Genomic DNA, 26,225 nt, shown 5'->3' on the forward strand with positions numbered 1-26,225 from the left:
ATTGCCTTCTCATAGGTATCTTAAAAGGTCTCCAACCCTCAGGCCTTCCTTTGAAATCTCAGTGGGAACATCCTTGACCTCTTAAATAAAACATTTGGCATTCCTGCAGAACCAGCAGCACATGGTTGATGCCAAGGTCTGCCATAATCTTGAACAGTAGCCAGGCCTCCTTGTACCATGTCTACAGTGCCTGGATGACTAAGCAGAGTGAAACAACTTCATAGGCTTCCTTGTGTAAGCAAGGAGCACCTGTGGTCTCTTTTCAAAGGAATTTTTATGTTTATACCCTTGAGACTGAGATATATATGAGCTTTGCCAATTTCTAAGAAGGTATCAAATATCCTTTCAATTGTACAGTACTTAGAATGTCTTTAGTAGGTACAATCTCTTCAACAACCACATATTCTTGACCCCTGTTTTATACAAAATTTTCAGGTCATATTGAAAGTTTTTCAAATCTTTAACTTTGCTTTCTGTTCCTAATTCTCACAGTAAACCTGACTACATGCTGCCAGCAATATTTATGTCACTGAAGGAATGCTGTTCTGCCTTGAAATTTCCTTCCCTAAAGTAATTGGTCCATCACTCTTAAATTCATGTCTGGACATGTTGTCAGGACATGGGCAACATGTAGTCAATATTTTTGCCAGAATATTACCCAAGCGGTCTCTATTCCAATTCCCAATAGAGTCCTCATTTCTCCCTAAAACTGCATGAGCATAGTTTACACTCCTATTGGCATTCTTGTCCTCTGAATTCTCACCAGAATCTCACCCTGAGCTCTGCTTACAACATTCTAAAACTTTTCCAGTTTGCATCTCTAAACTTTTCAAAATTCTTTCTGAAAACCAGCACCAAAGGCTTCTGAAACCTGTAGTTAGTTTAGTCACAGCAATGAGCTCACATCTCAGAATTAAATTCTGTTTTAGTTAACTTTTGTGTTTCTGTGACCAAAATACCTGACAAAAACAACTTAGGGAGAGAGAAGATTATTTGTCACTCACAATTTCATATGTATCCGTTCATATATGGCTGACTCCATAACTCTGGTCTTATGGTGAGGTGGCATATCAAGAGGGAAAGTCCCAGGAGAAAAAAGCTGCTTAACATATGGCATCGTCAGGAAACAGAGAGGGAGAGACAGGGAAGAGGCCACAGGAAGATGCAATGGGTATATGTCCCCAGTGACCAACATCCTCCAGCCAAGCCCCATCCATCTATAGTTATAACCTCTTTAGTCCATTCAAATGGACTTACCATTCTCATAATCCAACCATTGCACCTCTAAATGATCCTGAATTAGTAGGAGCTTTTGGAGACACCTCATTTTCAAACCATAACATTGAGCTAAGTAATTTTTAAAAATTATTTTTTTTGACTTTCATATATGAGAGAGAACATGTGATTTGCATTTCTGTGTCTGGTTTGGTTCTCTTAATATATGTCCTCCAGTCGGATTCATTTTCTCAAAATCACAGGATTTTGTTTTTCTTTGTAACAGAATAATACTCCATTATGTATGTGGACCATATTTCTCTTATCTATATACCTGTTGACAGGCATCATCTCTGATCCCTTACTTTAGCTTCTTTGAATAGTTCCACTAAAAATGTGGCCATGCAAGTGTGTCCTTTGTTTTCATACTTCACTTTCCTCTTGATGTTGATCCAAGAAATTCCATATATTCTATTATGATCATACTAATTTGCATTCCCACAGAGTATAAGTGTTCGTTTTTCTAAACACTCTCACCAAAATTTATTATTTTATATTTATAATAGCCATTCAAACTGGGATGGTATCTCCTTGTACTTTTGAATAGTTATGATGACTAATGATATTGAACATTTTTTCATATAATTATTGGCTTTTATAATTTTTTGAGAAGCATATATTCAGATTATTTGCCTTTTTTAAATTGAATTATTTTTGTTTTTATTAGTTTTTATGTATTCTGAATATTAACCCTCTGTCAGAATTGATAAAATTTCTTTCATTCTATAAGTTATCTGTTCACATTGTTGATTTTTTCCTTTGCAGTATAGAAATTTTTAGTCTCAAGTAGTCACATCTGTCCATTTTGCTTTCGTTTCCTGTGCTTATGGGGTCCTATGCAGAAAAAACTTGCTTAGTATTCCTACAGTCTTATTTATCACAAAGATTATCACATTTGAAACAGTGACAGTCTGATGAGTTAAAAAAAATCTCATTGTTATTTCCCTGATTCTCAGAAAGAATAAGTAAATTTTCATGCATTTATTATCCAATTTAATTCACTTCTGTGGTAATTCTATGTGGAGACATTTTGTCTCAATCACTCTTCTCTTGTGTAGTTATGCAAATTTACTATCATTTTTGATCTAACCAAAAATGTTTTAAGCTAACCATGACCACATTGCTGGTAGCAATTACAAACTCCCAACTACTAACACTTTCCCAACACCAAAGATAAAGAAATTCTTAATTTTAACATAAATAATAATACATGGATGTAAACACTATCAAATGTTAAAACCCTATAAACATGAAAAATGTGGAACTGATGTAAGATTACTTAGAAATATAAGTAGAATTTAACGGAAACCTAAAAAAAAACCATGCATACACACATGCATGCAAAACATTACAATTTGTTTGGAAGAAAGAATACTTCAATAAGTAAAAATCAAAGTTAAATTGGGAACCCTCAATAATATCTTCATTTATGTAAAAGAATATTGTTCAAATGTATTTTAAAAGTTTCATATAAAAATAATAAGAAAAAAATGTAAGTACACATTTAAATATCTGATAAAAATATTTGGTTATAATTTAAACAGAAAAATAATAGACCAATTTAAAATTTGAATGCATGAAAGTGAAATATCATTGGTCCTCAAAATTTATTCTATATTTATTTAACATGACACCTGGTAACAGAACTTTATTTCAGTTACTTCTAATTTTACTGCTTAATACTCATGAATATTCAGAAAATGATATAATACACATTGAAAGTTTAGTTTGTAAACCTACAAACCCTTGCAATATTCAACTAAAAATACTCTCAAAAATTAGGATTTGACACTAAGCTGGCCATGTATGAAATTACAAAATTTTATGTAATTTCTGATTTACACAAATATATAAATCAACTAAAATAAATGTGAGTGCTTTTCATGCCTTTAATGCTAAAAATATAAAAAGTCACAAGCTAAAGAATAATCTTTTTGGGATAATATATATTGAATAATTGAATATTTTTTTATTTTTTAATAGAAAGATCTTTAAATAAATATAAATCAATTTTGCTAAAGTCACTGTACATATTGAGTGTAGTTATGATATTTTTTGCAATTGTTATGGCAGTTGTGCAATGAAGACAAAATAATTCTGATGTTTATGTGAAAAAAATATAAACAAATATAACTACAAAACTTTCTTACAAATGATAATTCTGTCACTGAACATTTATATGTTTTCTAGGCATATCATCCCCTCTAAAGGTGGCAATGGGTACAAACCATGAAAAGAGCAATTATAGATGCAGCTAAGTAAATAATAAACACTTCTGTAAGTAAAAATTACCATGAATGTAATAAAATTGGTTTTCTAGAACAAGGTGAAAATGCAATAGAATTGTTATGCTACTTTTACATTTCATATTAGCAAAACTGTTATGAAGATAACAAGTAATGTTTACTGTTAGAAAGAAATATTTATTTTTCATGCTTTGCTGGTCTTGGGAAAATTAGTACCAGCTGTTGGAGAATTTTCTGATACTGATGTGGTCACTCAGCAATTTTACTTTTAGGAATTTACCCAAAAAATGGACATATGCAAAAGTTCACTGAGATCATTTTCACCCTACTTTAATCATCTTTGTAGAAAGTGAACTGAATGTATGGCATATTTCTAAAGGAGAATTCTATGAATTCTGTTTTACACTGCCTAGAAAAAATGTACATATACATGCAATGAATATTCTATTTTGAGGATCTGTCATAATTTTACAGATAATAATTACTTGTTTCAAAAATTTTATGCAAAATTTTACTTAATAAGAGTATCAGTTTGCATATATTCTATATTTCAGGATTTCACTTTTTGTAAAAAAATCTGTAATCATAAAAAATATATAGATATGCTGCAAAATGGATAGATTTAATATCAGCTATCATTGAAGATGCAGCTTACAAATGTTTTTGTTATTTATCAATTTAAAATGTGGAATATTTCTATTAAAAATACATAAATCATGAGTATATTTATATAAATCTTCACAGTGGGTAAGCTTTTATGAACAGTAACTAAACAGAACCTCACATTACTAGCAATCATGGGGTGACTTCTATTCACCATTTGATGCATTATTCAATGCAAATTTGCACCAGCAATCCTAGCTTGTAAAATCAGAAATTAGTGATGTGCATTTTTGAGCTTTATGTATTTAAAAGAGAATATATGTATTTTTGCCTGTTTATTATCAGTGCATTCATACAATTGATTTTACTTCTGGCCCTTCCAAATATAATAAAAATATTGAATATAAAATACTTATCTACAAAATATTCATCCACTTTGCAATGAATTTGAATGTGTACTGGATATCCATTGAGGTTATTATGAATATTGGTTTAATAAAATATCTTATTATAAATGAGTTTTATTGGCAGAGTGCTTCCCTAGCATGTGTGAGGTATGGGGTTCAAGTCTCAGCACCACATAAAAATAAATACATAAAGGTATTGTGTCCATCTACAACTAAAAAAAATTTTCAAAAAATAAATAAATGAGTTTTATCAAACATTTCATACATTACCCTTATGTATGTATGTATATTTACATATATACAATTCTCTCTTGGTATATCATATCCAGTCATATTTATGTTTATAACTATGCACATGTGTTTTCAATTATAGGAGAAAAATTTCCAGGATAAAAGTGTGTAAGTTTGCATATTTGTTAAACAAAACTTTATCATTGTTTACTCTTATAGTAATAGTTGTTTTAAATTTTACTTTGATCAGAATTTCATTAAATCTGTTTAGTGCTTTTGGAAGTATGGTCATTTTGATAATATTCATTCTGCCTATCCAAGAGCAAAGCAGATCTTTCCATCTTCTAAGGTCTTCTTTGATTTCTTTCTTTAGGGTTCTGTAATTTTCATTATATAAATCTTTCACCTCTTTCATTCATTCCCAAGTGTGTTATTTTTTCTCTGAAGCTATTAAGAATGGGATAGTTTCCCTCATTTTCCTTTCTGAGGGTTTGTCATTGATATACAGAAATGCCTTTGATTTATGGGTGTCAATTTTATATCTTGCTACTTTGCTGAATTCATTTATTAGTTCTAGGAGTTTTCTGGTACATCTTTTAGGGTCTTCCAGGTATAGAATCATGTCATCAGCAAATAGTGCTAATTTGAGTTCTTCTTTTCCTATGTGTATCCCTTTAATTTCTTTCATCTGCTTTTAATTTCTTTCATCTGCTTTAATTTCTTTCATCTTCTTTCATCTTTTAATTGCTCTGGCCAAGTGTTTCAAGAACTATGTTAAATAGAAATCATGAAAGAGGGCATCCTTGTCTTGTTCCAGTTTGTAGAGAGAATGCCTTCAATTTTTCTCCATTTAGAATAATGTTGGAAAAATAAAAAACCCAGAATAGCTAAAGCAATTCTTAGCAGGAAGAGTAAAGTAGGTGGCATCACTTTACCATACCTGAAACTATACTACAGAGCAATAGTAACAAAACAGCATGGTATTGACAGCAAAACAGACTGGTAGATCAATGGTACAGAATAGAGGACACAGAGACTAACCCACAAAACTACAATTATCTTATATTAGACAAAGGTGCCAAGAACATGCCTTGGAGAAGAGGTAGCCTCTTCAACAAATGGTGCTGGGAAAACTAGAAATCCATATGCAACAAAATGAGATTAAACCCCTATCTCTCACCACAAAACTCAAGTCAAAATGGATAAAGGACTTAGGAATACAACCAGAGGACTCTGCATCTAATAGAAGAAAAAGTAAGCCCTAACCTCCATCATGTGGGATTAGGTCCCAACTTCCTAATAATATTCCTGTGGCACAAGAATTAAAATCAAGAATCAATAAATGAGATGGACTCAAACTAAAAAGTTTCTTCTCAGCAAAAGAAACAACCTGTGAGGTGAATAGAGAGCCTACATCTTGGGAGCAAATCTTTACCCCTCACACATTAGATAGAGTACCAATCTCTAGGGTATATAAAGAACTAAAAAAAATAAGCACTAAAACAAACAAAAAAACCCCACAAATAACCCAATTAATAAGTGGGCCAAGGACCTGAAGAGACACTTCTCAGAAGATGATGTACAATCAGTCAACAAACACATGAAAAAATGTTCATCATCACTAGCAACTAGAAAGATACAAATCGAAACCACTCAAAGATTTCATCTCACTCCAGTCAGAATGACAGCTATTTTGAAGACAAACAACAATAAGTGTTGGTGAGAATGTAGGGGAAAAGGCACACTCATACATTACTGGTGGGACTACAAATTGATGCCTCCACTCTGGAAAGGCATATGGAGATTCCTCAGAAAACTCGGAATGGAACCACCATTTGAACCAGCTATACTAGTCCTCAGTTTATACCCAAAGAACTTAAAATCAGCATACTATAGTGATGCAGCCCCATCAATGTTTATAGCAGCTCAATTCACAATAGCTAAACTGTGGAACCAATCTAGATGCCCTTTAATAGATGAATGGATAAATAAAATGTGGCATGTATACACAATGGAATATTACTCCGCAATAAAAGAGAATAAAAGCATGGCATTTGCAGGCAAATGGACGAAGTTAGAGTACATAATGCTAAGTGAAGTTAGCTAATTCCCCCCCCCCAAAAAAAAAAACCAAATGCTGAATGTTTTCTTTGATATAAGGTGGCTGATTTATAGTGGGATAGGAAATGAGAACATGGGAGGAATAGACAAACTCTAGATAGGGCAGAGGGATTGGAGGGAAAGTGAGGAGGTATGTGGTAATTAATGATGTTGGGATGTGATGATTATTATTATCCAAAGTATATGTATGAAGACATGGATTGGTGTGAATAAAAAAATTGTGCTCTATATATGTAATAAGAATTGTAATGCATTCTACTGCTATATAAATAAAAAATACATAAAAAATGAATTCATATCATAGTCTACTTTAAATCTTCTTCTCTTTGAATCTTGGTTGATCCATTCACTAACCCCTCAATTTATGTCAACACAACTTTAGTGTTATCTTTCTATTGGAATACCATATTGTAAATAAATTTTCTTAATCAAATCTGTATATATTTCCAAAGAAAAATTCTTACTCTACCAGCAAAATATGAGAATTCTGTTTGTGCAATATACAAAACAACCATTGATATTGCATTTTCATTGTAATTATTCTAGTCAGTGTGTGTGGGGGGGGGTGCATGGGATGCACTTGTCATCTATCATTCATTATGGTTATATTTAACATTTCATTTATGTGTAACCATGTTAAAGATCATCTCATATGTTTATTAGCTATTAGCTGTATCCTTTAAAGTGATCTTTTAAGCTGTCTTGCCAGGTTTTTACTGGTTTTCTGACTTACTTATTTCAGACATTACTTGTATAGAGGGTATTTAAGTCTTTGACTTTATAATATATTGAAAACATTTATTCTTATTTTAAGGCATGTATTTTCAATGTTTTTCTTGTATTTCAACAAATAATTACACTCATATTTCATTACATTTCTGTGGCAACCTTTTCTTTTCAATTAATGCTTTTTAAAAATTTGTTCTAATTAGTTACATATGACAGAAGAATACATTTTGACATATCATATATAAATGGAGTATATCTTCTCATTCTTCTTGTTGTACAAGATGTAGAATAACATTGGTTTTGTAGTTATATATGCACATAGTAACAATGCTTGATTCGTTCTACTATCTTTCCTATCCTCATGATCCCGCCTCTTTTCTCCCTCTCCTCTGCTGAATCTAAAGTACCTCTGTTGTTCCCCTTGCACCCCCTCACTTATGGTGAATTAGCATCTGCATATCAGAAAAACATTTGGACTTTGGATTTGGGGGATTGGTTTACTTAAGTTAGCTTGATATTCTCCAGCTCTGTCCATTTACTGGAAAATGCCATTATTTCATCCTTCTGTAAAGCTGACTAATATTTCATTATGTGTATATTTCAGTTTCATTATTCATTCATCTATTGAGGGACATCTAAGTTGGTTCCACAGTCTAGCTATTGTGACTTGAGCTGCTATAAACATTGATGTGTCTGCATCACTATAGTATGCTGATTTTACTTTCTTTGAATATAAACTGAGGACTAGTATAGCTGGGTCAAATGGTGGTTTCATTCCAAGGTTTTTGAGAAATCTCCATATGGCTTTCCAGAGTGGTTGCACCAATTTTTAGTCCTAACAGTAATGTATGAATGTACTTTTCCCCACATTTTTGCCAGCATTTATTTTTGGTTGTATTCATAATTGCTATTCTGATTGGAGTGAGATAAGATTTTAGTTTTGATTTTCATTTCTCAAATTTATAGAGCTGTTGAACATTTTTTCATGTATTTGTTGATTGACCATATTTCTTATTCTGTAAGGTGTGTGTTCAGTTCCTTAGGCCACTTTTTGATTGGGTTATTTGTGTTTTGGTGTTGATGTGTGTGTGTGTGTGTATGTGTGTGTGTGTGTGTGTGTGTGTGTATGTGTATGTATGTGTTCTTTATATATCCTGGAGATATAAATATTAATACTCTATCTGAGGTGCAGGTGGTAAATATTTTCTCCCATTCTGTAGGTTCGCTCTTCACGTTGTTATTTCCTTTGCTGAAAAGAATCTTTTTAGTTTGAATTTGTCCCATTTATTGATTCTTGATTTTACTTCTTGTGTTTTAGGAGTATAGTTAAGGAAGCCAGGTACTAAGCTGACATGGTGAATATTTGGCCCAACTTTTCACATATTTATTTTTTGATTGTGAGGCAGGACATCCAAATTCATTAGTATATTTTCATGTACATATAATTAATCTTAAAACTGTTGTTAAAGATATCATTTTCATTCCTATTGTAGTGAAGATGCTCTAAAGTTATAAATTAGTTTGTATACAAATACTTGTTTTTCTAGACTATTTTTCTAGACTATTTTTCTAGACTATTTGTCTATAACTGCAAAAAATACTTTGGTTTTATAATAAATCTTCTTTATTGGGCTTAGAAGATCTTAGCTCAGTCTCTACTCAGTACTGCCTTACTCTATTTGTTTCTAAATAAATTTAAAAATCAGACTGCTAATTTCTTCAATAATAAAATTTTCTGAGAGTTGATTTTATTGAATTAGATATAATTGTCATACTAATAGTATTGATATTTCCAATTAATTAATATAATATTCTGTCAGTTTTGAATCTTCTTTAATTTCTTAACAGAATATTATATAGTTTTTGTGGGTTTTTTTACACAATTAAATTGACTTGGAGACATTTTATTTATTGTTAAATAGACTTTTCCAGTAGTTTTAAGTTCACATCAATTTTGAACAAATAGAATAGCATTCTTATATAATCTCTGCTCCATACTCCAATGCACAGCCTCTTCCACTATTAACCTCCTTCACTTGAGTGGTCCATGAATTACAATTGATGAACTTATATCGAAATATCATCATCACCCAAAGCTCATAGTTTGCATTAGGCCACTCTCCATGTTTTATATTCTGACAATTTGGACAAATGTGTCCAATATTATAGAACCACACAATAATTTCACTGTCATAAAAATCCCCTATGCTCTGTCTCTTAATCTCTTCAAGCCCCTAATTCCTAACAACTACCAATCATTTTACTCCATGATTTTGCCAATTTTAGAATGTCATGCCATTGGAATTGTATAGTACATTTCCTTTCAAATTGATTTCTCTTACTTAGTAAATATTAATTTAGTGTTCCTTCATATTTTCTCAGAGCATGATAACTAATTTTCTTTTAGTGCTGAAAAAAATACCCTTGTCTGTATGGTCAGTTTATTTGCCCATTCAGGTATTAAAGGTAATCTTGGCTGCTTCTAAATTTCTACAATTTTGTATAAAGGCATCAATAAACACTCATGCAAATTTTTTTTCTGTAAATATAAGTTCACAACTCATAAGTATGAAGAAATGCTTCTTCGATAGTTATCACAACAAACTGTATAAACTGATGCATCAATGAATAATAACTCAACAAGTAATGCTCAATCAAGGAGTCAATTTACTTTGGGAGGAAATGGACATATTGATAGATCCCTCCGCTTTGAACTGCTTGCAGAACTTGCCTGGGCTATGTATCACTTGTATGCATTGTGAACTATCTGTTGATGCAGCAAATTGTGGTAGTGCTGGCGTATCTTTGCTGATGTGTCACCAGTGATGCAATTTTTCCAAAGGAGCCATCAACTGGCTTGGTGTTGTGGCATTTCTGTATCCTCCTCCTTTCTGGTAGTGATGGTCTAAATTTGGGGGCCAACAGAGGTGAGGCAAAGAACCTCACCCCCCCACCGGCACCAAGGCCAAATTTGGGGGTCAACAGAGGTGAAGCAAAGAACCTCACCCCTATCCACAAGTATGGCTGTATGCTGGACCGGTAGTCGGTGATGGGTATGATCCAATTGCAGTGGTACCAACCTAAGACAGGAGGCTGACGCCTAGAAGTCAGCTCATCTGATGACGCGTAAGGACCATATGCTGAATTGGACAACCTAACAGGCACGGTCTCTAAGCCACATTGCTTGTTGCTTAATTAAACAGAAGGGGGGAGATGCTGAGAGCCATAGCCAAGTAGGAATGACTCTACATAATTTAATATATGTGTTTAAATCTTCATGTCTCCATGGTCTAATGACCTCTCTGCAGTAACAATTTGCTTGGTCATAAACCAGTTGTTTTATTAATGGCATTGCTTGTTCTGTATCCCCAAAAATTCTGGCAGATGTTTGAATAAGCCTATCTACAAATTCAGCGTAAGGTTCATTAGTTCCTTGTATTACCTTAGATAATTGTCCTTGTAAATCTCCATGCCCCTATAAAGTTTTCCATGCCCTAACCACATCTACAGCAATTTGTGCATATATGCCAGGATCATATTCAATTTGTTGCCATTGACCCTCATAAGGTCCCTTTCCTAACAACATATCTAGATTTCTTTGAGGGTAACCAGCTGCTGCATTTCGCCTAGCTGTCTCCTTGCAAAATTCCTCATTGGCAACTTCCATAACAAATATTGTCCTCCATTTAGCACAGATCGACACATATTAGCCCAATCTGCTGGCATCATGTCCAAGTTGGTACTGGATTCAACCCTGCTTACTGTGAAGGGTGCTTGTGGACCATAGGTTGTTACAGCCTCCTTTAACTGTTTCACTGTTTTGAAATCTAAAGCACAGTGAATTTGTTGCCCTCCTGCCTGCTCAAGTACAGGGCATGCTAATCTTTGAGGTCCTGCCTCAGGATTCCGTCTATCAAATACTGGGGTTGAGGGCCACTCAGCTGTCTCTATAGATGGAGCTGTTGGTTGGATTATACCCCCTGGTGATAGAACAGAGTTAGTAGCAGCCTCCTGTTGTAGTTTCCCGCCTGATAGCTGTTTGTCCTTTAAGCTTTCTTCCTTTAAATTTTTTTCCTCTATCTGACTAGGTCGAGAGACCTTCCCTTTTGCTTGACCTAACATGTTTTCTACCATAGTCTGGACCTCTAACAATTTACCTAACAGTTTTTCAGTTTGTTTTTTATTAATTTCTAATCTAGTATAAAGAGAACGCAACCCAACAAGATAACATAAAACAAAACCGAAACAGAATGAAACAAAAACGAACAAAGAAATCGTTGTATCAATTTTCTTTTTCTCAGGGCCAAACAACTTCAAACCTTGAGCCAACCATTTTTCCCAGTTTGCCTGAGAAAGTTCTAGGGATAGGCAGCTTGAAACAAAAACAAAATAAATCAAAACAAGAACACATTGTTTTTTGAAATGGACACCCATTCTCTCATCTTCCCTCAGGGGCAAGCAATTTTACTTACCTCTGAGCTTCAGGCGTTCCCCATACGGGCCACCAATTGCCGTGGTCTGGCTGGCCACAAAATCACGAACCACTCAAACAGGAACAAACTTTATTTTTGAAACTCCCACCAATGTCCTGTATGCTCCCGGGAAATATGCCGGCCCACACAGGTGGCGTTCTCCTGGACCCACACACCAAGAGGAAATCCCTCCTATGAAATTCCCTCCTACCTCACTTCCCCAACCAATGGGAACTCTCCAGGAGTCCCATAGCAGGCCAAGGTGGACAGAAGGTGTCTAATATCCATTTGAATGCAGATCTTAACTTAACATAATCATATCATCTCAATGGCTTGCTGGCTTCACCTTTCAACCAAAAATGCCATGCATCATTACTACTTGGCTATGGCTCTTAGCACTGCCTCTAGTTACCACTCAGTTAATTCCATCAGGGATTGATTTACCTATCTGGTTAAGACTCTCAAAATCCAATCACTTCTCTGAAACTTCCTATATTGTCATACATGTGAACTTTTGGATAGTATCTCATATACAAATTTAACAGATTGTGTCTGTGGGGATTTATACTGGTTCTACAAACTGGGAAGTTAAATTATTTGAAACATAAACATGTAGGATTAACATTTTTCTTTTGGATTGATATCTTATGTGTGATAATATGTATGTTTTTATTTCTAATGTTTAGAGCCATAAATTGTCTGCTTTAGTATAGCTATATCACTTTTTTAGCTTATTGTTTGTATACTATAGTTTTTCTCTTTCTATATGTGTCTTATTTAAGATTAGAATTTTCCATATTAAAATTACCACATATTAGATTATTTGGGATACATTGGAGTTTTAGGTTGTTTCATTAGAAACTGAAAGTCGGATTCTAGATTTATTAGAGTTATATATGAAACTTAGCCCTTTGCTAAAAATCTCCAGAATCATTCATTTTTCCACTTACACAGTAATGGTAGAATCTAAGGATCTTTAAGCACCATTTATGACTTCCACCTTTGCATTTAACTTATAATCTTCATTTTACATATTTTAAATCTCAATGTTTATAATTATTGTTTTATCTGTACAATATCAATATACCTATTTTTAGGATAATGATATTTAGAGTCCAATAGTCCCATATTTCATTTCTGTAATAAAAATTTTGTGTCCCAATACATATTAAAAATGATGATGCTTTATTCATGGCACCCTCCCCCTAATTTTGTTTTTAAAAATATAGTTTGTATATAGACTACCCCAAGAGCCCAGATCCAGCCCAGAAGGCTCACAACAGTCCACAACGGATCCAGGATTTCAGTAGGCCTGGTTCTACCGTCCCCTGGTGGGGCAGACACTGCCAGAACCTAGCCTTTGGTGCAAGACCGCCCCTTCCTATCAGCAGAATACACAGGAGGTCAATCCCAGTGGCCCAAATCCACCCACAGCAGCCTCTTCAGGGCCCAGGCACACAGTGAGCTGGGTCCACCCCTTTCTTGGAGGGGCAGACACTCACCAGAGCCTAGCCTCTGGTGCAGGACCACCCATTCTGACCAGTGCACTACTGCGAGAGCAGAGAGCCAGCCCAGAGGGCTCACAACAGCCATTGAGGGATCCAGAATTTCAGTAGGACCTTTCATCCCTTCCCTGGCAGGGCAGACACTGCCAAAGCCTAGCCTTTGGAACAATACCACCTCTTTCTACCAGCAGACTACTACCATGGGAGGTCAAGCCCAGCAGCCCAGATCCATCGATTTCAACTTACTCACGTCCCAGACACAGGATGCAGTAGCATCTATTAAGGGAAACCAGTAGGATCTGGAAACCCAACATCAAGGTGAGTTACAGACAATATGCACAGGTACTACAAGAATATAGGGAAGAAAGTGTAATATCAGATCCACACTGCAAGAAAGGAAGATATATAGACAATAAGAAAAAAACAAGGGAGGAAAGTGACCCAAACAAATCAGGACACTATAATAACAGAACCCATGGATAGCAAAGTTGATGAAATGTCAAAGAAGTTCAGAAGGTTCATAATTATAATGATCTGTGAATTAAAGAATGACCTAAGTGAGCAAATACAAGAAAAAATTGATCACTCCAACAATGAGATAAGAGCATGAATACAGGTAGCAAAAGATTACTTAAAGAGAGAGCTAGAGACTCTGGAAAAAAAACAATCAAAAATTCTTGAAATGAAGGTACAATAAATCAAATAAAAAACTCAATAGAAAGCATAACTAACAGACTAGATCACTTGGAAGAAATAATATCAGATAATGAAGACAAACTATACAATCTAGAAAATAAATAAAGTTGATTACACAGTGAAGACAGTTAGAAACCATGAACAGAACATCCAAGAATTATGAGACAGCATCTAAAGACCAAATATAAGAGTTACTGGGATAGAGGAAAGCACAGAGTTTCATACCGAAGGAATGCACAATCTCTTCAATGAGATAATATCACAAAATTTCCCAAGAATGAAGAACGAGTTGGAAAACCAAATACAAAAGGCTTATAGGACACCAAATGTACAAAATTACAACAGATCTACACCAAGGCACATTATAATGAAAATGCCTAGCATACAGAATAAGGATAGAATCTTAAAAACTGCAAAAGAGAGGAATCAGATCACATATAGGGGGAGATCAATTCGCATATCAGAAGATTTTTCAACCCAGATCCTCAAAGCCAGGAGATCCTGGAACAACATACACCAAGCTCTGAAAGAAAATGGATGCCAACCAAGAATCTTATATCCAGCAAAACTAATCTTTAGATTTGATGATGAAATAAAAACCTTCCATGATAAACAAAAGTTAAAATAATTTACAACTAGAAAGCCTGCACTACAGAACATCCTCAGCAAAGTATTCCAAGAAGAGGAAATTAAAAAAAATGAGGAAAATCAGCAGAGGAAGGAATTACACAAAAGAAAAATCTAATCAGAGGAGAAACCAAGTCACATTAAATACTAAAAATAAACAAAAATGACTGGGAATATAAATCATTGTCTCAATAATAACCCTGAATGTTAATGGCTTAAATTCACCAATCAAAAGACATAGACTAGCAGATTGGATTAAAAAAAAGACCCAACAGTATGCTGCCTCCCAGAGACACATTTCATAGAGAAAGACATTCACAGACTGAAGGTGAAGGGTTGGGGAAAATCATACCATGCACATGAACTGTGGAAGCAAGCAGGGATTTCCATCCTCATATCAAATAAGTAGACTTCAAACTAGAGTCAATCAAAAAGGATACAGAAGGACATTACATACTGCTCAAGGGAACTTTACACCAACAAGACTTAACAACTATAAATATATATGCCCCAAACAATGGAGAAGCTATATTCATCAAACAAACTCTTCTCAAGTTCAAGAGTCAAATAGACCACAACACAATAATTTTGGGTGACTTTAACACAACTCTTTCATCTCTAAATAGATCTTCCAAACAAAAGCTGAATAAAGAAACTATAGAACTCAATAATACAGTTAATAACTTAGACTTAACTGACTTATATAAAATATTCTAACCTTCAAAGAGAGAATATACTTTTTATTCACCAGCACATGGATCCTTCTCTAAAATAGACCATATACTATGCCACAAAGCAACTCTTAGCAAATATAAAAAAGTAGTGATACTACCCTGATATATCTGATATTCTATCAGATCATAATGGAATGATATTAGAAATCAATGAAAAAATAAGAAATAAAATGCACTCCAACACCTGGAGACTAAATAACATGCTAGTGAATGAACAATGGGTTACAGAAGACATCAAGGAGGACATTAAAAAGTTTTTAAAGATGAGTGAGAACACAGATACAACATATCAAAATCTCTGGGACACTATGAAAGCAGTTCTAATAGGAAAGTTTATTGCATGGAATTCAATCCTTAAAAGAAGAAAAAGTCAACAAATAAATGATTTAACACTACATCTCAAAACCCTAAAAAAGAAGAAAAAATCAACACAAAATCAACAGAAGACAAGAAAATATTAAAATCAGAGCTGACATCAGTGAAATTGAAACAAAAGAAACAATTGAAAAAATGACAAACAAAAATTTGGTTCTTTGAAAAAATAAATAAAATTGACAAACCCTTAGCAATGCTATCAAAGAGAAGGAGAGAGAAAACTCAAATCGCTAGCATATGTGATGAAAAAGGAAACATCACAACGGACACTACAGAAATACAGAAAATATTTAGAAATTATTTTGAAAACTTATACTCCAATAAAATAGAAAATATTGAAGGCATCAACAAATTTCTAGAGTCATAATTTGCCCAAATAGAATCAGGATGATATACAGAATTAAAACAGATCAATTTCAAGTGACAAAACAAGACCAAGGTAGATCTTTCCATCTTCTAAGGTCTTCTTTGATTTCTTTCTTTAGGATTCTGTAATTTTCATTATATAGATTTTTCACCTCTTTTGTTAAGTTGATTCCCAAGGGTTTTTTTTGTTTGTTTGTTTGTTTTTGTTTTTGTTTTGTTTTGTTTTTAGGATACTGAGAATTGGGTAGTTTTCCTCATTTCCATTTCTAAGGATTTGTCACTGATATACAGAAATGCCTTTGATTTATGGGTATTGATTTTATATCCTGCTACTTTTCTGAAATCATTTATTAGTTCTAGGAATTTTCTGGTGGAACATTTAGGGTCTTCCAGGTATAAAATCATATCATCAGGAAATAGTGCCAATTTGCGTTCTTCTTTTCCTATGTGTATCCCTTTAAATTTCTTTCATCTGTCTAATTGCTCTAGTCAAGTGTTTCAAGAACTATATTAAATTGAAGTCATAAAAGAGTATTGTTCCAGTTTGCAGAGGGAATGCCTTCAATTTTTCTCCAGTTAGATCAATGTTGGCCTGGGGCTTAGCGTAGATAGCATTTATGATGTTGACATATGTTTCTGTTATCCCTAGTTTTTCTAGTGTTTTGAACATAAAGGGGTGCCGTATTTTGTCAAAGCTTTTTCTGCATCTATTGAGATGATAAAATTTTTCTTATCTTTAAGTCTATTGATGTGATGAATTACATTTATTGATTTCTGTATGTTGAACCAACCTTGCATCACTGGGATGAATCCGATTTGATCATGGTGCACAATATTTTTGATATGTTTTTGCATTCAATTTGCCAGAATTTTATTGAGAATTTTTGCATCTATGTTCATTAGAGATGTTGGTCTGAAGTTTTCTTATTTTGATGTGTCTTTGCCTGGTTTTGGAATCAAAGTGATATTGGCCTCATAAAATGAGTTTGGAAATGTTGCCTCTTTTTCTATTTTCTGAAATAAATTGAAGAGTATTAGTGTTAGTTCTTCTTTAAAGGTCTTGTAGAACTCAGCTGTGTGTCTGTTTGGTCCTGGGATTTTCTTGGTTGGTAGACTTTTGATGATGTCTGCTGTTTTGTTGAAGAGGCTATCTTTTCTCCAATGCATGTTCTTGGCACCTTTGTCTAATATAAGATAATTGTAGTTTTGTGGGTTAGTCTCTGTGTCCTCTATTCTGTACCATTGATCTACCAGTCTGTTTTGGTGTCAATACCTTGCTCTTTTGTTACTATTTCTCTGTAGTATAGTTTCAGGTCTGGTATAGTGATGCCACCTGCTTTATTCTTCCTGCTAAGGATTTTTTTTAGCTATTCTGAGTCTCTTATTTCTCCAGATGAATTTCATGATCGTTTTTTCTATTTCTATGGTGCTGGGAAAACTAAAAATCCATATGCAACAAAATGAGATTAAACCCCTATCTCTCACCATGCACAGAACTCAACTCAAAATGGATAAAGGACTTAGGAATACAACCAGAGGACTCTGCATCTAATAGAAGAAAAAGTAAGCCCTATCCTCCATCATGTGGGATTAGGTCCAACTTCCTTAATAACACTCCTGTGGCACAAGAATTAAAATCAAGAATCAATAAATGAGAGGGACTCAAACTAAAAAGTTTCTTCTCAGCCAAAGAAAAAAAAATCTGTGAGGTGAATAGAGAGCCTACATCTTGGGAGCAAATCTTTACCCTTCACACATCAGATAGAGCACAATCTCTACGGTATATAAAGAATTCAAAAAAATAAGCACCAAAACAAAACAAAAAAACAAAGAACAATAAACTCCACAAATAACCCAATAAATAAATGGGCCAAGGACCTGAAGAGACACTTCTCAGAAGATGATGTACAATCAGTCAACAAACACATGAAAAAAAGTTCATCGTCATTAGCAATTAGAGAATTGCAAATCAAAATCACTCTAAGAGTTCATCTCACTCCAGTCAGAATGGCAGCTATTATGAAGACAAACAACAATAAGTGTTGATGAGGATGTGGAGAAAAAGGTGCACTCATACACTGCTGGTGGTACTGCACATTGGTGCAGCCAATATGGAAAACAGTATGGAGATTTCTTGGAAAATTGGGAGTGGAACCATCATTTGACTTAGCTGTCCCTCTCCTTCATCTATACCCAAAGGATTTAAAAACAGCATACTACAGGAACACAGCCAAATCAATGTTTATAGCAGCACAATTCACCATAGCTAAACTGTGGATCCAACCTAGATGTCCTTCAATAGATGAATGGATAAAGAAAATGTTGCATATTTACACAATGAAATATTACTCATTAATAAAAGAGAATAAAAGCATGCATTTGCATGTAAATGGATGGAATTAGAGAAGATAATGCTAAGTGAAGTTAACCAACCTCAAAAAACCAAATGCCAAGTGTTTTCTTTGATATAAGGAGGTGATTCATAGTGGGATAGATAATAGGAGCATGGGAGGAATAGATGAACACTAGATAGGGCAGAGGGGTTGGAGGGAATGGAGGGGGCATGGGGTAATTAATGATGGTGGGATTTGATGATCACTACTATCCAAAGTACATGTATGAAGACATGAATTGGTATGAATATACTATATATACAAGCAGAGATATGAAGAATTGTGCTCTATATATGTAATAAGAATTGTAATGCATTCTATTGTCATATATAAATTTAAAAATTTACATAAAATAATATGTACTTAATTACTGATATCTTTCTTTGAAGTAAGAAAACATACTTAATAAGCTTCATTAAATATGGTTTCTTATAGATTTTATTATAAAAAAGGAGTTTCATAGAACTGATACTATGCCTTCTGTAAATTCTTGGTAGAATTTGCCTGTAAACACATTTGGACTTTGAATTTGCAGTAATAGTTATTATATTTCTTTTCAGTAGAAGACTTATTGAGGTTATCTACTTTTCCTACACAATAATATATATGAGAAATTTACTATAATATACTTTAATATCTTTGCTCCATGCTTTTATATTATTGTTGTCATATATTTGACATACATCACTATGAGCCACACACTGCATTGTTATTATTTATTGAATGTTCAATTTTTAAAAAATAGATTTATGCTATAACAAATGTATCTTAACTAGTTGTGGTGGTGCATGTGCTTGTAATCCCAGTGGCTTGGGAGGCTGAGGTAGGAGGATTACAAGTTCAAAGTTAGCCTCAACAACTTAGAGATTCCCTAAGCAGCTTAGTTAGACACTGTCTCAAAATAAAATATATAAAAAGGGCTCAGGATGTGGTGACTCAGTGGAAGAGCACCCCTGAGTTAAAACCCCAGTACCAAAAACAGAAAGAAAGAAGAAATATATTTTAATATTTTAGCAAACTCATACATTCAGTTTGTATTTCACTTGCTGTACATTATTTTGTGCTGATATCTGATATTATTATAATCTGATATAATTTTCTAAATGTCTGAATAAATCTAACTTATCTTGGATTGTGGGTCTGTAGTTTGTGAATTATTTTAGTTTTTACATATAAGAAAATCTCTATTTTTTGGAATGTAGTTTCACAGAGATAGAATTCTAGGTAACAAATGATTCTTTCAATAAATGTTGAAAGGAATTCAGGCATTGACAGGTTACTCCGTGTTTCCATTTATATCTTTTCTGAAAAATCTATTAACGTCCTTCTTTTTGTCCTTTTCTAAGGTAAAGGGTCTTTTTTTCTAGTTTTATTAAATATTTGTTCATTGTCAACTGTTTTGAGCAATTTGATTATTGTCTTAAGTTTTTTTTTGCATATGATTGGGTTGGGTTTTATATTTCTTGTGCTTGTGTTCTTGGATCTGTAGGCTTACAATTTTTAGCAAATTTTGAGAATTTTTAGTGATTTTCTCTTCAAATATTTTTCTGTCTCTATTCCTTCAGGAACTCTAAATGTAAATTGGTATGAAGTTTTCCCGTAATTTAATATTTTTTTGTCTTTTTAAGTTTTTGTTTTTAATCTCAGGGTAAGATAGTTTATATTCCTATTAATTAATGTTCACTAATGTTTTCTTCTGAAAAGTCTAATTTGCTATTAATGTTATCCAGCAGTCATGTTGAATTTTGAAATCACATTCTCAAAATCAGAAGTAAAGATAAATACTTATAAGAAAGTTCAACCAGACCACTTAAGGATCAGCAAGTCATATCTAATTAAGAAAAAGGGAAGAAAATAAAAACTTCATATTATAGTGGACATAACAGAAAAATAATTTACAACATTTTATATATTTTTGATATGAAATATATGGGAAAATGTTGCAACAGGACACTTTTGACTTGGAGAAAAATCAATATAGAATGAAATATTTTATAAGGCATTATATTTCCCATAATAAAAAATTTTCCAGCTCAATCTGCTAAAATGCATACATGGTGGAAATTTATATTATATTTATATTATGCTGATGTCATTTCATGTTCTTTATTTTAAATTTCTATTTTTATTTATTATGAAATACTAATCATAAGTATTTATTATTACTTATGAAATAAACCCAATTTTTAAAAATTGAGATAATTATAGATTCACATGGAATTATAACAAATTATATAAAAAGAATTATATATGTTTCATTCAGTCTTCTTCAAAGGTCTAATAGTATAAAATATTGGTAAAATATTACAACCAAGATATTGGTATTAAAACAATCCACAAAGCTTATTCAGAGGTCTCCAGTTTTCACTTGTATGTGCATATTCTCTTTAGTACTATTTTACCACATGTATTTACAGGTAGGGGACATAGGTTAGTGGTAGGGCACTTGCCCAGCATACATGAGACCCATAGTTTGAATCCAGCACAAAAAGAAAAAAAAATCCATGTAGCTGTATTGAAAAGCATAGTGAGATAAAGAGCAATTCCATCAAGAGAAGGCACATTCCTGTTTATCTTTTATAACCATGTCTACCTCCCTTCCACCTGTATACATCCTTAACCCTTGACAATCCATAATCTGTCCTTCCTTTCTACGGTTTTTATTGAAGTGTTATGCAAATGGGCTCATTTAGTATATAAAACTTGAGATGCCTGTTGATGTTTCTCAGATGAGGCTTCTGGAATTCCCTATTCATAATAATGGAAGCAATCGGGTACTTGGGGTATTGAGTTCTTTGTCTCCCTCAGGATGGAGGTAGTCTACCTTCTTTTTTTTTTTTTTTTTCAAATTTTAGGGTATTATTCTGCTCATTTCTTGTTTTGTTTCCAGGATGTTTTAATTGTATGAGGGATAAGCTGAGAGAAATGAGCTATTCCATCTTTGTCAGAATTCACCTACCCATCATTTTTCATTTCTAAAAATTATGAAGACAAAATTAGTGTCCCTGTGTATGAGTCAGCTTTTCATCACTGTGATAAAAACACCTTACATAAACATCTTAAAGAAGGAAGTTTATTTTGACTCATGATTTCAGTTCATGGTTGGCTGGTTTCATTGCTCTGAACCTGAAGTAAGGCAGAAGATCACGATAGAAAGGTTTGACAGAGGAAAGCTGATCAGCTCATGGCAGCTGGGAATCATAGAGAAGAAAGGAGCCCAGAACAAGATACTCCTCAAGGACATTCTCATAGTTACCTACTTTTTTCCACCGTGCCCTACCTGCCTATACTTTCTACCATCTACCAGTGTTCCATTTAGCTATCAATGAATTAATCCAATGATGCAGCAAGAACCCTGAAACCACTTCCCAAAAGTTTCACCTCTGGACATTGCTGCATTTAGGACCAAGCCCTCAAAACATGAGCTTTTGTGGGGGCATTCCAGATCCACACAATAAACTACTTAATTTTCTTCTTCTGAACAGGAAATATACTTTTTATTGTTATATTATTGTATACCCCATAATTGTCTTTAATACACAAATTATAAAATATGAAAAAATAAGATATTAGATGTTCCTTTTTAAATTCAATCTATGCTTTCATTTATTTATATTTCTCTCTAATTCAAAGCGTGTAGATATAGTACTCATTTTTCACTAACTTGGCAATAGTTTTTTTAAGAATCATCCTTCCAAGTTATATAGGGCTTCATGTATATAGGATTTATATAGGGTAATAGAATAATAGAAGTCTAAAGTTTCAACATTTACATAATTTATCTCTCTTGATATTTGATGGTATATTTGAATTGCTAAAATGACAAAAATCGTCCCCATACTTACTCTGTTACCTAAACAAATAATAAGACCAAGTCATTTAATGTCTCCTAACTGATGGTATAAAGAATGTCATAATATATATTACAAACAAGATATTGGTATTAAAACAATCCACAAAGCTTATTTTTTCAGAGTTCAAATGAGACAGCTGTTCAAGAATCTGGAGTAAACCCTTAATTGACAAGAATAAGTCCACAGAATATCACAGGCTTGATATTACCTTAGAGAAGGTTCTGATCTAACTTTTGCCTTGCTGTGTACCTTCAATATCTGAATCATGTAGACTGGATCTCTGAGGGTTTGTTTGACTATGTTTGAATTTACTGTTATGACCATGAAATAAAAAATCATGGTGAAATTGTCAATTCAAATGAAATTAGTCACTGTGAATTTTTTTCCAAATTTTGTTTTCTATCAACAGTGAAAAAGTCCTCTGGAAAAATAGTTTGCAGATGGATTTATCTAAAAGTTCATTTTTCTGCCAACATCAAAATGCCATGACTAGAGAGTGCTAACAAGATCAAGGAAAAAAAACTTTAAAAGAAAATAAATGTGTATGTGCCTTGAGAATAGCTGGAACTATTTAAAGTTTGGATGACACTCCAACATGTCACCCTTAATCTCTAAAGACAGACCATGAGAAAGCAATTACAAGTCAAATAATACAGTTTACTGGAAAAGAAATAGACTGTTATTTAAATTATTAGAGAAAAACCTTGCTTTTCTTTGAGTTATTTTTTTTCTTTTCTTTTTCCATGAGTTATATGATATATAAATTTTGTCCTATTTAATCACTGAAGTTAGGTTCATGTACTGGTCAGTTAGTGGATATAAATAATTTTCCTTTGTTGTGAATTTTGAAAAAGTTAGGCAATAAAATTTATTAATGTTGTATAACTCTTCTAGTATATGATTTCCTATTTCTATGGTTTATAGTAAAACAATCATAGGTCTTATAACCTAAAACAAATTAATAAGACTAATAAAAAACTTTGGAGATAACGTATTCTGTCAAGATTCTGCCCTCACATCCCTCAAGATGGAAATGCTCATTTTTTTACTTGCTATTGAGAGTTGGCAGCTGGATGTTCTCAGCTGAGTCTCTGAGGAGCAATTGCCCTCAAATGGAAAACAGCCATTTCACTGAGAAGTCAGTTTCCAAAGATGGTTCATATAGAATGGCCATTTAATCAGAATATTAAAGCCTGGCCCTCTTGGTTTAATATAAACAAAGTTGCAAGGCCAAGCCCTGCCAGATGCAGAGGTCCTTGTGAGGTCTATTGAGACCTTTTCATTTGAATGCTCACTCATATTCTTTCATTCACTGTGAGGACTGAAATATTTTGAGAGAAAAACACGTATCTTATATGTAGATCTACATCTCAAAATCTGTCTTTTGGTTCTGTTTAGTGTTCTAGATTGTGCAGACTTTTTTAAAACAATGTTAAGTATGCTGAGCAACAATAAGGCCCAGACTGGAAAGAAGTACGATCTTAAAGCATGTATATGGTAGTATCTAGATCATTGGCTGAAATAGTTTTGAATCCCCATATCTTTTGAAATCTCAATCTTCAGAAATTGATCACATTTCCTTGTTAAATGCTAATGCTTCCTACTTAACTGAAAATATCATGATGTCCTTGTCTTGCAAGACAACTCACTCTATTCTTAAAGACTTTCCTCGTCTCTGTTAAACACAAGAAAAATAACTATGGTTAAATGTAGTTTTTCTGACTGAGGATATATACAGGGAATCGTTTCTCTGGTGAGCAAACTCCCAGGGGGTAACTGACACTCTGTTTGCTACGTCTCTCCAGGAAGCTAGTAAGATAACTAACATATTTGCAGTATATAGTTGCTATGGTAATGTCCTTCATGAAAAAGCTTTATGCTAGAATCTTATCAGCCTGGACTTTGATTTCAGACATTCAGCTCCTGGGAATAAGAGACACCAAACAATGATGTAGTTATGGCACTAATGACATAAAATAACCTATTGATATAAATAAAGCTTGGCAGTTTGGCCTCTCTGCAATTCTGCCATCTTTCTTCCCTGCCTCTGCATCTTGTTTCTGTTCTCCCTTTTATTTTCCTTACAGTTAAATCTTAACACAATTGACCCAGAAAACTCCTGGTTCTACTTAAAGAGCTGTGTGACTTAGGTAGATCAAGATAATACACATTAAACTCATTCTTGAGATTCTAGATCCAGGGAGCAGTAATATAAAATGGAAATATTCTAAGTTAGGATATCATTTCATCCATTTCACACTCTGTATCGAGAAAAGGGAGAATGTATTAATGTGGGAGTACCTTTTCAGTAAGGTACCTAGTGCTAGTATATAGTTTGGAAGCTTGAAGAAAGAGATGATCTAAAATAAGTTAGATACAAATGACAGAGCTACCATCACTGATGTTGGAAAAAGTGATAAAGAACTTAAAAAGTAATTCTCTGGAATAATCTAGTCCCAGTGTATGAGAACCAAACACAAAATGTCAAAAAATCTTTCATGAGATCCTAAGAAAGTGGCAGACAGATTCAGGATTGAAGAGTGTAATTTGATGGAGACTTACAGAAATGTGGTTATGCATGGCAGCGAGACTAGAGGATGCCTATGATTTGGGTCAGCGTAAGGAGATGGTCAGGAGAAAAGTAACTTTATCCAAGCTACTATGTACAAAGTTTATCTTGACCTAATATCCTGGTGTTGACAGCATCTAAGCTCCGTTATAAACCTTCATAAACTGCTAAAATGGTTTGAGGAAGAACATTTTAGGACTCCTTAAGGTAATCAACTCATGTTGATTATGAGTTAAGATGGCTGCAGACAGGTCAAGCTGTTCCCTAAAAATGGATAAGTCAAAGAAATTTTATTATATAACACTGGAAATCCTGATAAATATATACTCCAAGCAGCCATCAATAACTCTTCAACATATTTGGTAAGGATGCGGCATCATCACTGAGAAGATATTAGATACCCATTGTAGTCCAGAACTGACATAAGAAAGAGAATATGCTTCATTTATCAAAATGATCAAGTTCCTACTGCTACTGTCACGTTTAGGACCTATTATCCTAGATGGGACAGTCCATTTGTCTTCACTGAAATCAACACATTCTGAGCACAGATTTGTATTTTCTGACTTCATGACTTCCATTAATTTTATCATCTAAAGATTTTAGTGTGTTTTTAATACTACAGAATACTATATATATCTCACTTAGGTTATTATTTTACAGCACAATAAATTTGACATTTGGCAAGCAACCATTGGATCAAATCATTTTATCACATACTAACCTACCAAGAAAACTATCAGCATGATAGACTGAGGAAAATGTTTTTTGAGTGCTTGGAGATAATAACCTGCAAGAATTGGTTGCTGTCCTTGGAGATGTATAACCTTCCCCCAAATCAGTTTCCATTATGTGTTAGGTCTGCAAACAAATGTATAAAAATGGGAATGGCCTCAATTACTATAGTCTTAATGACACATTTTCAGAAATTGTGGATTTTGTGCCTCTTTCTCTGGTTTCCAGAGTGGAGATATTTTCTCCAGATCATATGACAATGATCTGAAGAATAATGTGAAAATGAG

This window comes from Callospermophilus lateralis, chromosome 8 (genome assembly GCF_048772815.1).
Source record: "Callospermophilus lateralis isolate mCalLat2 chromosome 8, mCalLat2.hap1, whole genome shotgun sequence".
Taxonomy (NCBI): domain Eukaryota; kingdom Metazoa; phylum Chordata; class Mammalia; order Rodentia; family Sciuridae; genus Callospermophilus; species Callospermophilus lateralis.